Raw genomic sequence first — 15245 nt, 5'->3', positions numbered from 1 at the left:
AAGCTGGGTGTCACTAGGTATACAGAGGCTACAACTACTGAACCTTTGCATAATAGATTGAGGACTGATGAATTCCTTTGCTTAATGTTTCTTTTGCTTATATAAGATAAAGAATGTTTTCTAAATGTAAAATAAATTATATGTGCAGGATCTATCTACCTGTTCAGAATGTGTTTCTCTGAAGCTGCTAGTGTGTTATGACTGTTTTTTATTATGCCAATTCATATTATTGCCTTATATTCTTATGCTTCTGAGTGTGCTGCTCATTCCTTTTGTCCAGTGTTTATGTTATAGGGTTTATGATCCAGGATTTTTCTCCCTCCTCCCGCTGCCTTTTTTTTTTGTTTCCAGTGCTCTTGTCACAATTGAATCCTTGTCATTCAGTAGGATCCCTAGACAATACAGTAATAATAGTCATAAGATGCGCTAAACATTTCATCAATAATGCTCAGTTCAATTTGATTTTGTAGTGATTGCTTTTATTTCTGTTGCATCAATATTTTGTTTAGATGTTTATATTGATTGTTTACTGTTACGTGCATGAAAAGAAATTCTTAAACCAAACCACAAGCCTAAATATCAGATGTCAGATTCAGGAACGTAGTCTTAGCTCCTTCCTACATGGTGGTGATATTTGTTATTGTCAGCATATTTGTATGTTTGGTTCTGAAACAGGACAATGGTTTAAGAAATTGCCTTGTGTACTTTGCTGTCATTCCTTCTCTTGGATTTAGAAACTTACTGTATGCTGTGAATGTATTTCAGCGTGAACTGAAATAGATTAATTTATGCCAATGCTGATTGGATTGATGTATATTAGTGAGAGCTTTGAAAGTCAACATGGAAGTATACATTTCATTTCGGTGCTTTTAAAATTATGTATAGAAGAGTCAGTGTAAGAACCAAGGGAATAATAGGCTTTTGTCACATTTTGTTGAACTGGCTAGAGCTTACTCATGCCCTTTTTTGTTCGCAAGTTAACATGTTGCATTAATATTCTGTGGAGAGATAAATGCTTACACCATTGCAGACAGCTGTGTCTAATAGAAAGGGATAAAATCTGTTGAAGAGTCTGGAAGAAACCTCTGGAAGATGAAGAGGATCATAGGATGATTTGGATTGGAAGGGACTCTTAGGAGGATCACTTAGTTGCAACCCCCTGCAGAGACACCTTCCACTGGATGCGACCAAAGTAATGGTTGGCTTGACATGAAGGTGTCTTAGCTTTATCTGCTGCTGATGTTTACTGAAGATCTTGTTCATATCTTCCTGATCTGTCCTTTCAGGATTCATTTGAAAGACACACATTTTTCCATCATGACTTCATGATGGATGGGTATCAGTTTCAGAACATACTGTTCTTTCCTGACAAGATCCGTCCTGTCAATGCATGTGCTCTGCTCTACTACCTCTATAGTGAACCAGTCTAGATTTTCCTTTTTCCTTTGCTGCATTGCTTAGTTGATTTTGATCTCCCATGAAAGTCTCCCTTGAAGCCTTTTTCTTCTGATAAAGACATACATGAGTTTAAAAAAAAAAAAAAAAAAAGTCTTGCTGATTCAAGTCTCATATTTTATTTCTGAGGTACCTGTAGTTTGCCTTGCTGACCTAGAAAACTACAACGTAGCTTTTTTCTTCTTTTCTGTGGCAAGTAGTAAAATCTGTCGCCAACAATTTGGAGTTCTTGGCACTGAAAGTAAGTTTACAGTCTCTGCAGGTATTTCTGGCTGGTTTTGCTTTCTGAGAGATTGGTGACCTCTGTGACAGTGGACATATGGAGTACTCAAAAAGTAGTTTGAGCTAATTCTACGTAATATGCTTTTTCCTACAAACATTATCACTGTTTTGCCTAAGTCTATTTTATCCAGCTTTACTTTGCTTTAAATTTTATCTTACAGTTGCAGAAGTACAGGGCAATAATGTTGTCTGTGCTTAAAAGGCAGTTGCAAATGAGTTTTCTAAGCGTGCTGTTAGTACAAGGCACAACAATGTTCATTCATCTCTTCATTTATGCAATTTCTTCCACAGCAACTTCTCTACCAGTGGTGCCAACTTGATTTCTTTGTTTCCAACTGATATCTTCCCTGTCTCTGTCTTATACATAGAATGCTCTTCTACTCCATTCAAATCTCTAAAAATAAAACAACCTTTCATATGTATAAAAAAAGAAAATAGAACTAAAGGCAATTAAATTATCAATGCATCTGCTTTTTCATCAAATTTTATCTTTTGTATATCGCATTTTTAATTTTAAGCTCTCAGAAGCAAAAAAAAATATTTTGCTATTGCTCAGAAATCAGCAATTCTTCATTCTGAAACAATAAATAATAGACAAAAAGGCTTATAGAAGGAGGGAAACCTTTCCAAAAGCAGTAGATTCTAATACAAACATATTGAAAAATAGAAATCCCATTAAAGTCCTAAAGGTAGAACTGCATGAAAGATTACTCTGAATGCCAGAGTAAGAAATAAACAGGATTATAATTTTTCCTGTTTTTCCCCTGTTGTTTTATCTAACTTGTCTCAGTTGCTTCTTATCTTTGAGGAATTGGCATTAATTTTCATCTTTTGAACTGAACAGACTCTTTGATATTCAGACTACATATCAGAACAGCTATGTGAAGTTTTATCTCAAGACATTTTTAAGCATAATAGAAAATGAGCCTGTTGATGTTCTGTTATTGCATTTAATATTTTAGCATCTTGAGGTCTTCAGGTCGTTACCATTGTGTGGTGTATAACATGAGAGATAGAGCTTTAAGTATATCTGTCTGGAAAGACTACGATCAGCTGTCTATGCATAAGGCAATAGATTGATATGTCATGTTAATTAATCATTTTAATTTCACTTTCAGGATGTGCAAGGTGTATGACTGTTCACTGCATAGCAGTAGGGCTAAAGAGTTTGTGAAATCATTGTCCATTTAACTCACATCATTATTAATGAAAAGTAGCTATGAGTAGCAACAGGTTTCCCTCTTGTCTTAGTTTGATGTCTGTCACTTGTTTATCATGTCACAGACTAAATGGCCAAAAAAATAAATAATAAAATCAATTATTACAGAAAGGTTCAAAGCATAGTTTAGTCTTATCTAGCAGCCACACAAATTGCTCTGGGAAAACTCCCCAAAATAGACAAAGAGCATCATACTGAGTTCAGAAAAATGTTGCTGCTCTGCAGTCTGTAAAATGTCTGTCTCAGGAATATTCAGGTTTCAAAGTGTACATCAGGACAGTACGTTGTGTTGTGCCCATTTATTACTGTATGTATGGGGATCTATTAATTTTATGCTACTCTGGTCTTCTGTTTCTTCATAATTCTTAAGAATTACCATAACATTTCAGAATCTCCTAATATTATTATAGAATTACATTATTATAATATTTATAATTTCCTAAAATTATGTAGAGTAATGTAACCAGTCTGCTACCTAAGCAAACATGAGTTTTCCAAATTTCCAAATGCATTTTCTTTCTATATACAGTAATATTAATGCTCTGGAATCGATGCATGCATCATCGGTTTACAATGTCAATATTGAAGTTAAGTATCTCTAGCATTTTTGCAATTGCAGTAGACATTTTTCCAGGAAGCACAAATGGAAATTGCCTAGATCAGTGGTGATTGTTTTCAGCAGTAGAATGACTTAGCTAAGTATCTGTTTGCACTGAAAGAAGACAAATCTTTTTTTCAAAGATGATTGGAATCTGTTTTTATTAGAATGCCTTTTTGATTCCAAAGTCGGGTGTGTTGATGTACGCATTCCTTACAATTCTCTGTTTCTGAGACTAGTCAAAAAATTGAGTAAAGCACTGCTTGTTCTGGTACTCTGTATATACACAGGACAAGCTCAGTTCCCAGAGCTGTTCAGATTTGCTGCCAGTTTCCTTCCCATATCCTTCAAGTACAGTGATTTTTTTTTTGACTGAAGACATAGTATTAGTTTCATATTCTACCTTTTTCATCTGTATGTAGTAACATTGCTTTTGTATGCATTGCTGACTGAGACAGACCATACTCAGTAAAAGGTTAGTCTGAGTACCAGGAAGAAATCTACAAAAAACAAAACAAAACTTAAATATGTAAATAGACATGAAAGAAATCTTTATTATTACTGTTATAATTTTAAATTACAGCTACTGCTGGTAATGGCTGTAGTTTTCTTTGCAGGCCTTGGGCTTTTCCTGGAACTTACTTGGTATGCACTTGCCAGCAATTAGAGTCTTTTGTCCTTCACAAGGCAGTATCCTTTGTCTTTATACTCTTTCATTAAATTTCTAAAAGAATTTGAATTTTGCCATGTGTTTTATGCATGTATTGTCTTTCTTAATCCTTTGTATCTGTATGATTTTAAGACTGAAATGGCTAGAATAGATATTTGAAAGTTTTGTTATGAGACTCCCAATACATTTGTGTATATACTCTGTGCTTCATCATTACGAGGTTTCCATTAAGTCATAATTAAAACCCCTAAAAACAGTGATAAATGTACACATAGTGGCCATAATCTTTAGTTGGTTTTGAATTAAGCTCTTCAAAATTTGTCTCTTGTGAGAGGCTGACAAGTTCTGTAGTATGCACCAGAAATTTTCAAAGTATGTATCCCAGATGTGTGGTAGAACGTAATCCTACGAATGGTCAGAAATACCAATGCTGAATATAATCGTAGCACATTCAAATATTTTCACCACGCATACAAGAAAGTAACATAGACTTCTGTATAGACCTTTTACAAAGTATTTGGAACAACTGTTGTTCTGGGTATGTTTTCTAGTTAGTTATTCCTTCAGTCAGTACTAAAAAGGACTGATTTCTTACCTCATTTCTTAGTCATTTATTGGTTGAGAGAAAATGACAATTAATTAGGAATAACCACTTTAAGAAAGAGAAAAGTTAATTGTCTCTATCTAACAGCTTTGCCTTTGTAACAGGCTGTTCCCATATGTATTCCACTTTTATCCAGCTTTCCCCTTAGCTTTAGATTTCTGTATACCTCATGAAGTCTATAATGGAGAACAAATAAGAGTTGCATGTTTCCTTTACACTCACTGTGCATAAATGGCAGAAGTATATTTATGAACTGAAGGGTCTCAATTCTCTGACTTTAGGTGCAGGAATGCATGCCCAGCCCCAATCATTGCTCATGCAGCAATAAACCTGGAAGACATAAGCTTCCATACAGGTATGTGTGTTTTTTTTTTTTTTATTATTATTATTATTATTTTATTTTATTTTATTTTATTTTATTTTATTTTTTTTTATTTTTATTTTTTATTAAGATTTTGATATTGAGAGAGTTGTGCACCTTCTTTTCTTTTAGTAGCTGTCTTAACATGTATATTCTACTCTTCAATGTGTGATCAATGTTATGGATGTTTTAGTTACCAGCTATGACACTTTTGGACTGCAGCAGCTCTTATGGTTCCTATATTTGAGAGTTTAGGGCCAGAGGAGCAAATGTGTCCTCTGTCAGTTCTTTTCCTCACAATATAGGTTAGCAGTGCTTTCCACCAAATACATGGTTCCCAAACCCATAGTTACTGTGTTTTTTTTTTTTCTTTTTTCTTTTTTTTTCTAAGACATCACTGACTTTAGGGTTATTTATCCATCTTTGCTAGTTCTAGAACTTCCACTTATATATCATTCTGTCTATTTTATATTTAGGCTTTCTAATTTGGGAGAGTGTTGTTAGAGGAGACTGACTGCTTTTAAGAGAAACCGTGACTCATTCATCTTAGGATTTGCTCCCTTATTGTCCAGGTATTCACAAACATGGTGACCACTTTAGATGTCTGTGTCTATATGACAGTGTAAATAATGGATACTCATTAGCCCTGATCCTTTTGGTTCTAAGATCCCTATACTTTTCTGTTTTGGTCTTGCTGGAACTTGGGAATTGTTCAGGTATTTGCTTGAAAAGTAATATTCTTTCTCCCTCTTTATTAAAGTAGAAGTAATGCTATTATAAGGTACCATGGACACCTGAAGTACAGGTCTAGAGATTTTGTACTAGATATAAAGTTTAGTTTCAGTCATTGCTTAGACTAATCATAGAGATTCTAGTACTACATCAGTATCAGTGAGGAGGTAGCTGTATCTGTTACTGCAATACGGTCTTATCACTGAGTGAATTCACAGAGTTTGTTCTCTGGCTCAGCAGGATAAGCCATGCATGTTAGTGTGACTCAAGCCATTATCTCTTTGAGAATATAACGACTTGGATGTAAAAATTAGATTAATCTTAATCCAAGTTTGTGGGAGATGTACGAAATGCAACTCAGCTGGTAGTTGGCTCAGTTGTACAATAAAACCCTCACATCCAGCACCGATCTATATATTCTCGTGTCTTGAGAGGAAAAACAGGATACATGTTTTTTGTATGGTTAAATGAGTAACTTGTGCATACATGATTCTAGCATTAATCTTAATGATGATTGTTAATTTCTTTCGTCAGTTTATCACATTCATATTCATATTGATTCACCACTTTTCCAGTATCATTTGCTCAACTGTATTAATCATTTATGCATACTGTGGTTCTCTGTTTCTCTGTTTTCAGGATCCATATTGGTGTCTAGAAATTGACACTGATAAGGCTATAACTGCTAGGAAATGAGCTTAATTTGAGCATATATCTTATGAATGGAGGCTAATAGGAATCGACGTAAGTGTTACTCACTAAAAAAAAAAAACCATCAGGTGATGATTTCTGTTTGCCTTAGCCCTGACATCATTTAGGTTAGAGCAGTGGCAGACTGGCTTTTAGCTTCCAACCTGCTAGTGTGTAATACAAGCCTTAAAATATGTGAAACTCAAGTCTGAGTTCATACTGTTTCACCATTTAATGATATTAATAGTTTTAAAAGTTTTTAATTAACCAAAATGTTAATATTTTGTAAGTTTAGTCATGTACATTTCATCTATTTTTAGTCTAAATAATTCACCATTTCTTATAAATGTGAGGTAGCATTTATAAATTAGAAATGGGAATAGGAAGTCTGTGCTGAATTGCATATCTCAAATAACAACCAAGAAAAAGTAGAAAGTATTTTTACTACTCTGATATGTTTGTATCCTGATTTTATAGAAAATGAAACAAGTTAAAAAAAGAAAAAAAAAAAAAAAAGAAAAAAGAGGAGGAAGAACTATGAAATGTGAAGATAAACTTTCGTTTAGATAAAAAACATTGCCGTTGGTCCTTGATACTTATTTTGAGATGGCTTGATGTGGCTCACCTCATTTAGTTTGAAAGAGAAATTTATGTTTCTATTTCAGCTTCCAAGAAGTGTTAGCTGTTTTCTAGTATTAGCACATTCTTCCTTGTCAGTAAAAGCACACATAGTTATTCCCATTTCAGCACATATTAACCCCCCTGTTGGAGAATGGTTCCCCACAGCATCACAGCTCAGAGAAACAGGTGTTTGACTAATGTTCAGTGAAGATGAAAACATTTTCTGACAGATGTTCAGAGAAAAAAAATCATTATTGCTGAGTAATTACAAATTAATTGAGTTTTGCTTTAATTGTGCCTTAGTCCATAAGTGTCGTAAGATGGTAAAGCTATAAGAAAAGTCCTGATTGTCATGCATATCTGTATCTCAATGGTCCACTGTCTCTACTTAAGTGCAATATAGTTAGACATATTTCAGATAATTTTAATGCACCATTGAGGATAACAGCAGTGATCTAACCATAGTAAAGTGAAACTCCTCATAACCTAATTAAGCCTTCATTCAGCTTAACCCTAGATTAAACCTATCCGTCTAACACTGAAGTCATAATTGTAATGCACTTGATACGTTCAAGATCTGGCTAGTTGTTCTTTTGAGAACACTCTTGAAGACTAAGACTAGTGTGAGACACTTTGTATTTTTAAACTCCTAATGGCTATCAAACATGAGAAAAGCTTTCTGGACCATCCAAAAACACCTATCTAATAGTGTTTAAACACTCATTAAATATGCTTATCATCTAGAATGGTGAGCCTTATTGAAGTTCAGAATTTTAGCCTTTTCTACTGGCATAGGTTATTTGTATATCAAAACCACAGGGAAAGTTTTTTTTTTTTTTTTTTTTTCCACTAGGAAAGAAAATAATATCTTAGCAGATGAACTCAGCAAACAGCATTGTGTCCTGTGAAGGAATCCGAAGTGAATATTCTGTTCCAAAAGTGGAGAATTACCCAACTCTTTATTTGTGACAACTGCCTCCATGTCAAATAAATTGTAAGGGTGGAGTTAAGGCTATTTAGTTGATGCTTTAATTTGGATTGAGTAGAATCTTCTTCCACATTTGTACTTCATTCTAGAACAGGATTTTTCTCTTAAAGCTGGATGGACACTGCAAAACTGATAATAGTGGAAAAAAAGGTTAAGATACTACTTTAATTATTGAGACTGGTACATGAAGCTGATTATACGCTGGAATAGGATGAAAGGATTATTTTTATCTAGTGACTTTTCATAAATAAAACTACAGACAAAACTAACTGTAGAGTATAGAAAGCAACCTACTCAATGTTTTGAGTAAGAAGAAAAAAAATTAACAGATCTTGTTTTTAAATTTTCTTCTTACATTTCAAGATGTATTCTTACATTTGTCATTCTTACATTCTTACAAATGTCATTCTTACATTTCAAAATGTATATTGAAGCTTACCTGTGTTGAGTATAAGAGAGACCTTAACAATCTTGAAGGTCTTCAGAAACAGGCTGGGAAGGCTGCTAACAGTTGTTGAGAACAATGTCAGTGGCTTTAAATTTGCATTTAAAATAAAGCAAAAAAGGGGCAATAAACTAAATGAAACATTGCTCTGTGTTTAAAATACCTGTCCTAAGGGAAGAGGCAATATGGATAAAAGAATAGTGTTCGGTCAAAGGTTGGACTAGATGATTGTGGAGGTGTCTTCCAACCTAGGTGATTCTGTGATTCAGTAATATTTATCTAGGAAAAAGAGTCATGGTTGAGTTGGAAGGATTACTACTTTCCAGATGGAAAGTAGTCTAGACATATGTTGACCTGAGCTAGTGAGTACGCGATTCTATATAACTTATTTGCTGTGTTTTCAGTATTAGAACTGTAAAGAATATTTTCAAAGAGCAGTGTGAAAATTTAGGAAGAGGAAAATATAGCCTCTGGAAAGCCTGTTGGTTTCATAGAAAAGTTGGAGACAGGATAGGAAATCCTGAGAATTAAGATAAAAGAAACAAAATTGAGCACTTAAAGAAAAAGCTGTGATCTGGGGTCATATATTATTGTGAAAATTTGCAAGTAATCGAACTTTAGATAAAATAAATATCAGGAGCTTAAATTGTTAATGAATATAATTAATAAATGCTGGTAGTTTGAAATGGTAGAAATTTACTGAAAAATGAAACGTGGTCACATTAGCTGTAATATTTTTATGTTATTCATTAACGACTGTATTCAGTGAAACACTTGCAGCAGCATAGTCAATTTTTTTTCTAATGATCCACAGCTTCAAATCACAGAAGACTGAGGCTGCAACTTTCAGGCAGGAGAATTCTCAGAAGGTAGGTGTGGTCACTGGATCACCAGTGAGCGTTGCCGTCTAGCACTTTAATCTTCAAATTCAGTTGTTGTTATTAGTGTTGATGAATATAGAGTGTAAGCAGAGGCTAAGTGGTCATGATTCCTAGTATTTACCTACTTGATCATACTGAATCCACTAGTAACATTGAAAGATTCCTGTGAAATGCCTGATGGAATCTAAGCAAAAAAATCATATTAGGGAGAGGCTTAGTAGAAAATGCTATTTACACTAATTTAGGCAAATTTGCATTTGTTTCTGATTTTGAAACAAATGCTGTAAAGGTTGACTGGATGCATACTTTTTCTTTTCTTTCTGTCATACAGCTCAGAATGTGGATAATTGTCATATGCAGGTATTACAACTTCTGATACATCAGTGAGTGAAGTCCTGGCTTTATTAATAGCAACAAGAATATGTTGGGTGAAGTTAGGTTTTCATGTAAGCTTTTTTTCTGTATATTCTTTCAGCTGCTTTTGTTGGAGAAAAAAAAAAAAAAGTAGGGATTTTCTGTTGTGTATCCCACTGAAAGTGTTAAAGGTACTTGCAAGGTTGCTTCTCATGTGAAATGCAGACAAACCTTTCCAGATAAATACCTCTAAGTAAAATCAAATATAATTTTCTTTTCTTTGCTAAGAATCTTGTAATCAAAGGTAATAAGTAAGATTTGATCCCTTATGCTTGTATAGGAGCTAAAATGCTGAACAAGTGCAGCTTTTCTGCCATTTTGTACATATAAGACAGTCCCAGCAGTGATTTTCAGCTATGCTGAGAGATGCTTTTCCTACCCTAAGTTTGACAATGGGAATGCTTCATGCATTAGATTGATTTGAGAAGAAAGCTTTTGTTGTTGTTCTTATTTTAGATTTCTTGAATTCCTGTTAATTTGCCATTCTTGAGATTAAGCATTAAGATATTAACCTTTGGTTTTATAATTCCCCTGTTTTTGTATCCATAGCTTAATGAATAGCTGTCCTCTGAACAAATGTCACTTTCATCAGTGCTATTTAGACTGACTGCAACTACTTTGTTTTTCTGTCTTGGAGGATGTAAAACATCTGTAGTAGCCACCTAACAGGAGACAGTTTGTTCTGTCTGTATCAGAGTTGGTCCTCTTCCATCTGAGACACTAATAAATGTGAAAATTTAATGAAGTGTAGAAAGAAGGGCAGTACTATAAACATTCTTATCTACCTGTGCCTGATCCATCTTCTGTTTCAGTTACAAATCTGTTCTTATTTTTTTTTCCAAAGTCAACTAATAATTGTCACTGAATTGAAAAAAGAATCAAAAAAAGTACCTTGTTGATTCCAACAGTCTGAAACTTAAACAAAAGCTCTCGTAAATACTCAAAATAGTATGATAGTGACAAAATATTTCTGACCTATTAAAGTTTATTGTCTTGAAAGTTAGTGATATTCTGTTTTTGTTACAAATCTTTCCCCTTTCAGTGTTTGTAATGTAAATGTTTTCTGAGTCATGTAGTTTACAAAATTAGAGATTATGCGATATAGAAAGGACCTTGAAACTGTACACAGATATTTAATTCCTTGTATTTATTCCCCATGCTGCATGTGTTGGTGTACAGGTTAACTCTCTCAGTACTTTCAATAAGAGTTGAATTTAGAACTTCATCTTTTCAGATGCCCTTACAAATGCATGAGACTAAGTAGATACGCCAATCAGCTCAATGCCTGTACCAACCCCATTAAGAAAGCAAGATGTGCAATTTGTTCTTTAAATGAAACAGTGAAAGATTTCCCTCCAGAATGCACCATAAACACTTTATACACCTTTATTCCAATTCTATTGTCATCCCTGTATGGTTCACAGGGCTGCATAATGAATACCTGTCCAACAGGACTTTAATTAATGGGACAAAGATCAAGTACATCTGACTACTGTTACCAGAGTCATACAGAAAGGAGCTATTTTGGAGAGCTTTTATTGCGCTCTATGTGAGAGGAAAAGATTAATAAGTCACATATATGCCTAACATTACATTTCATGTCAAATAAACAAAGATATGTAGATGAGAGTTTTTCAAGATTAAGTTATCTGAAAGTAAGGTAATGTGTTGTTTTTTTCTTTTTTTTTTTTTTCTTTTTTCTTTTTTTCCCCAGAGCTCCTTTTCTATGGGGTTCCTCGGGCATATCGTCAGATTGAACATAAAAGATAACATTTGGCCATTTTTTTTTCCAAGAAAGATAAGATGAATATCACCAAAGAGAGGAAGCTAAAGTGATGGAGCTGAGACAGATGTGCCTATAAGAGATGTGAATGGGAAGGAACCTGTACCTGATAATGCAGTTTGAACTACAGAAAACAAGACAATGGATGATGGAGGTAAGTCTATACATCAAATTGTGTGTACTTTGTGAAGCTATGAGAGTAAGCACTGTCTGAGTAATGCTTTTTTGTTGTTGTTTTTTAATCCTCTCATTTCCAAAGCAAATTTTGACTGAGCAGCTGATTGAGTGTTACTTAGTTTGAATGTCTCATTGATAAACAAATCCTTCCAGGTGGCTAAGAGCTGCTTGCTCAGAACTGTCAACCAATAGCATTAGCTTAACAAGCTTAGATAGGATACAGTGCTTTGCTTACAGTATTGGGAAATTAGGTATTGGAAAGTGAAGATCTTTTGAAACTTTTATTTTCTACTGCATAGAGGAATGGAAGCCAGAAAATCAAGTGTTCTCTGAATTGAGCCTTCAGATCATGTATTGAAACAAAACAAAATCATTCACTGATTTTTTGTTCAACACAGTAAATCTGTAGCAGAGGAAAAAAAGGAGAACTCTAGAAACAAGTTTCTTCAAAGATTTGATCATAAAGAATATGGAGAGGAAAGACAGAAGTAGTATCAGTTGTCATAGTTACTAGGATACATCTGCCTGAGATCCTGAAAGGCTGTCAGGTTGGGTAGGTTATGTGCTGTTTCATTTAGCTGTGTCTAGACATTAGCAAAGTTAAAAATGACACAGTTCTACACAATAAACATTCTGTCTGTCTTGGTCTGGCCTGACATACTTCTGTTAAGTAAGCACAAAGTTTGTTTGCTGTTTCATTTATGAAGAAGGACAAAACATGTTTAGAAGATAGGCAGCAAAGACTCAGATGTAGCTAAATAGTTCCTCAAAATCTATAAAGAAAGCAGAAGAGAATTCATGGTCCATTTGATTTGTTGATTTTAATCTACAGTGAATTGACAGAATACTTTTGTCCTGCAGTATATCTGTTAAAGAAAATGTAATTGAAGAGAAATTGAAATAGATCATCAAAATCCTTCTTTCCGGTGTTTCTTCTTGGCAGATGTGCTAAATGATTATTCCTTTCTTCAGGTGATTAACTGTAAAAACTGACCTGCTTTTTCTTTACTACATGAACTAGGCAAATTGCCCATGCACTAGCAGAAGTAAAATAGATGTTGTCTCTGAAACATTGGAATTTGTCAGGGCTATTTATCTGGTGCTTTATTTGTATGTGCCATAGACATTTGAATTGGCACAATTTTAGTGATTTCACACTTCTACTTTCTTCATAGCAAATACAATTTATATTGGAAATGAGCAGACATAGTGAGAATTAATACTGAGGCTTTATTAATCTTTAGAGTGATTATATCCATTTTTATTTATTTATTTTTAACTAGTGCAACTATAGGTTCTCTAATTGTAAGCATTGCAAGCTAATTAGAATTACATCAATAATTCTGCAGAGGGCAGAGGTTCTAATAAGGAAAATCATGGGACTGGAACATTTCTAAACAATGCTATTAAGGTTCTTCTGCCAAGACCCAGTTAATGATACAGAAAGAGGACAAAAATAGATGTTACATTAGAGTTAGAGAAGTCAAAAGCTGGGCTATAAATAGCATACATGCCCCCCTGGAGATACTGTGGACAGATTCCTCTCTCCATCTCCCCTCCACTCTCAGTGATACTTCACTATTTTGAGATACTTTATTAAAAGAAGCAACTGTGGAAATAAAAAAATAACATTACCCTGAATATATTCTCTGGAGTTTCATCTGATGGAGCTAGCTTCTTTTTCTATCCAATTCAACCCTGTTTCTTATTCATTATAACTTTGGAATTTGTAGGTGAATGAACATAGGCATAATAACTTAGTGGAGCTGGTTCATTTAAATTTCTAAATTTGTTGTTTGCTGTCCTCTAAAGATCAAACAAATCTAATAACATGAGTCTGAGTGATGTCAAAATACGACTCTTGCATTGTTGAAGCTGGTTATTCTTTAAAAAATACACAAGGAAAAATAATTAGCCCATGTCTAGGGACTACCACACAAATGTCCTTCAGTGAAAAATTACTTACACATTCAATACATTTTGAAAGGCATTTTTAAAACATAATACAAAAATCTCTCAGAACACTGACACATGCCAGAGGGCAGATTAATGAGAGCTGGATAGCCACGTCACCTGCCTGATTTCTGTACTGAGAATTTGCTGGAGTTTTAAGAAATTGCAGGATGAGTCAATAATTTTTCATTGCCAGAGGTACAGAGTCTTAGAGTTTCTTCGACTTCCTGTTCAATATAAAGGGCAACAAGAGAAAAGCAGTCTTAGCTGCAGGGACATTTGTACCACTTCTGGCTGTAATACCAATATAGTTGTAGCATTTGTCACCTGATACAGTAATTATGTGTATCTCTAAGAGGAGGTGCTTGGTTTGCTGTGGAGTATTGTGGATTCATATTCATTGTTGTTTAGAGTCAGAAAGATTATAATGAAAAATTACAATTAATTAAAAATTGACAAATAGCGTATCGTGATCAAAACTGATACATCTCACTATTTTTCTGAGCTCTTAAATAGTTAATATGCACATACTTGTTTAAAGAGGAACACTGATAAAGCATTTCCTCTGCTGTGGTTGGTTTTTATCACAATACACTCAATTTTAACAAAAAGAAAAGACTAAATAGCCTGCAGTTTTCAGTGATGCTTATTTTTAAACTTCAGATGTGTCTCAGGTAAGATGCTATGAAAATATTATTTTTTCCCTCTGAGAATCACTCTGTTCTTTTATTTTATTTTTTTGCATTTGCTCAGCTGTTCTTAGCTCTGTGGTTGATGGAAGGGTTCCTTTACTTCTCTTCTAATTATTGACTAATGCAAACTGGTCACAATCCATAGTAAAGAAAGATTCCTGTGGAGCTGCTTGTCAGACTATCAAACTCAGCTCTCATCATTTGCGATGCAAGCTGCAGGCTGGCTCAGTATCATCATGTGGCTGTCATGTTAAAAGTTTGTTTGATGCAGCACCTGAATTTTAGGTGACTTTTCTCCCAACTTTTCCCACCTAAAAGCTTATCACTTGTAGCTAGTCGTGGAAATGTTTTGACAAACTAGCAGCTAAAATCTGTCTACTACTTCAGAGTGTTGATAGGGTTGTTACTGTAAGAGGAATGGCATTAGCTACCTGGGCCTTATCTAAATGATGTGGTTATTATCAGGTGATAGAGGTGAGTACATTTTTAAGTAGAAATATTTGGGGAGAGATAGGCGATGAAACCACTCTATTGAGTAGTTAAAGAAACTTCTCAGAGTATGTTATGGCAGTTTGAAGTGCTGAGAATGGCAAATAAGAAATATTTAATCAGCTGACTAGAGTTCTGGCCCTCATTTCTTCTGACTTACGGATGTTACTATGACGGTTTATTGAATATTC

At 34.2% G+C, this 15245-nt stretch overlaps 1 long non-coding RNA gene across 7 annotated transcripts in view; it reads left to right on the top strand.

The window, feature by feature from the left end:
* The first annotated feature begins 1536 nt into the window (after window positions 1-1536).
* LOC116490197 overlaps window positions 1537-15245 on the top strand; it is a 70355-nt gene continuing 56646 nt past the window's right edge. For 2 of the 7 annotated variants that reach the window (XR_004253340.1, XR_004253341.1), the window contains exons 1-3: window positions 1537-5183; window positions 9480-9534; window positions 11755-11897. This is a non-coding gene — a long non-coding RNA (uncharacterized LOC116490197). Of the gene's footprint in view, window positions 5184-5671; window positions 5762-9479; window positions 9535-11411; window positions 11621-11754; window positions 11898-15245 lie in introns of those variants that run through there. The other 5 variants (XR_004253337.1, XR_004253335.1, XR_004253339.1 and 2 more) reach the window with 4 other exon arrangements.

Source organism: Aythya fuligula, chromosome 5 (assembly GCF_009819795.1).
Source record: "Aythya fuligula isolate bAytFul2 chromosome 5, bAytFul2.pri, whole genome shotgun sequence".
In the NCBI taxonomy this organism is placed as follows: Eukaryota; Metazoa; Chordata; class Aves; order Anseriformes; family Anatidae; genus Aythya; species Aythya fuligula.
The sequence above is the reverse complement of the archived record's forward strand: the minus strand, read 5'-3'. Positions and strand labels throughout refer to the sequence as shown.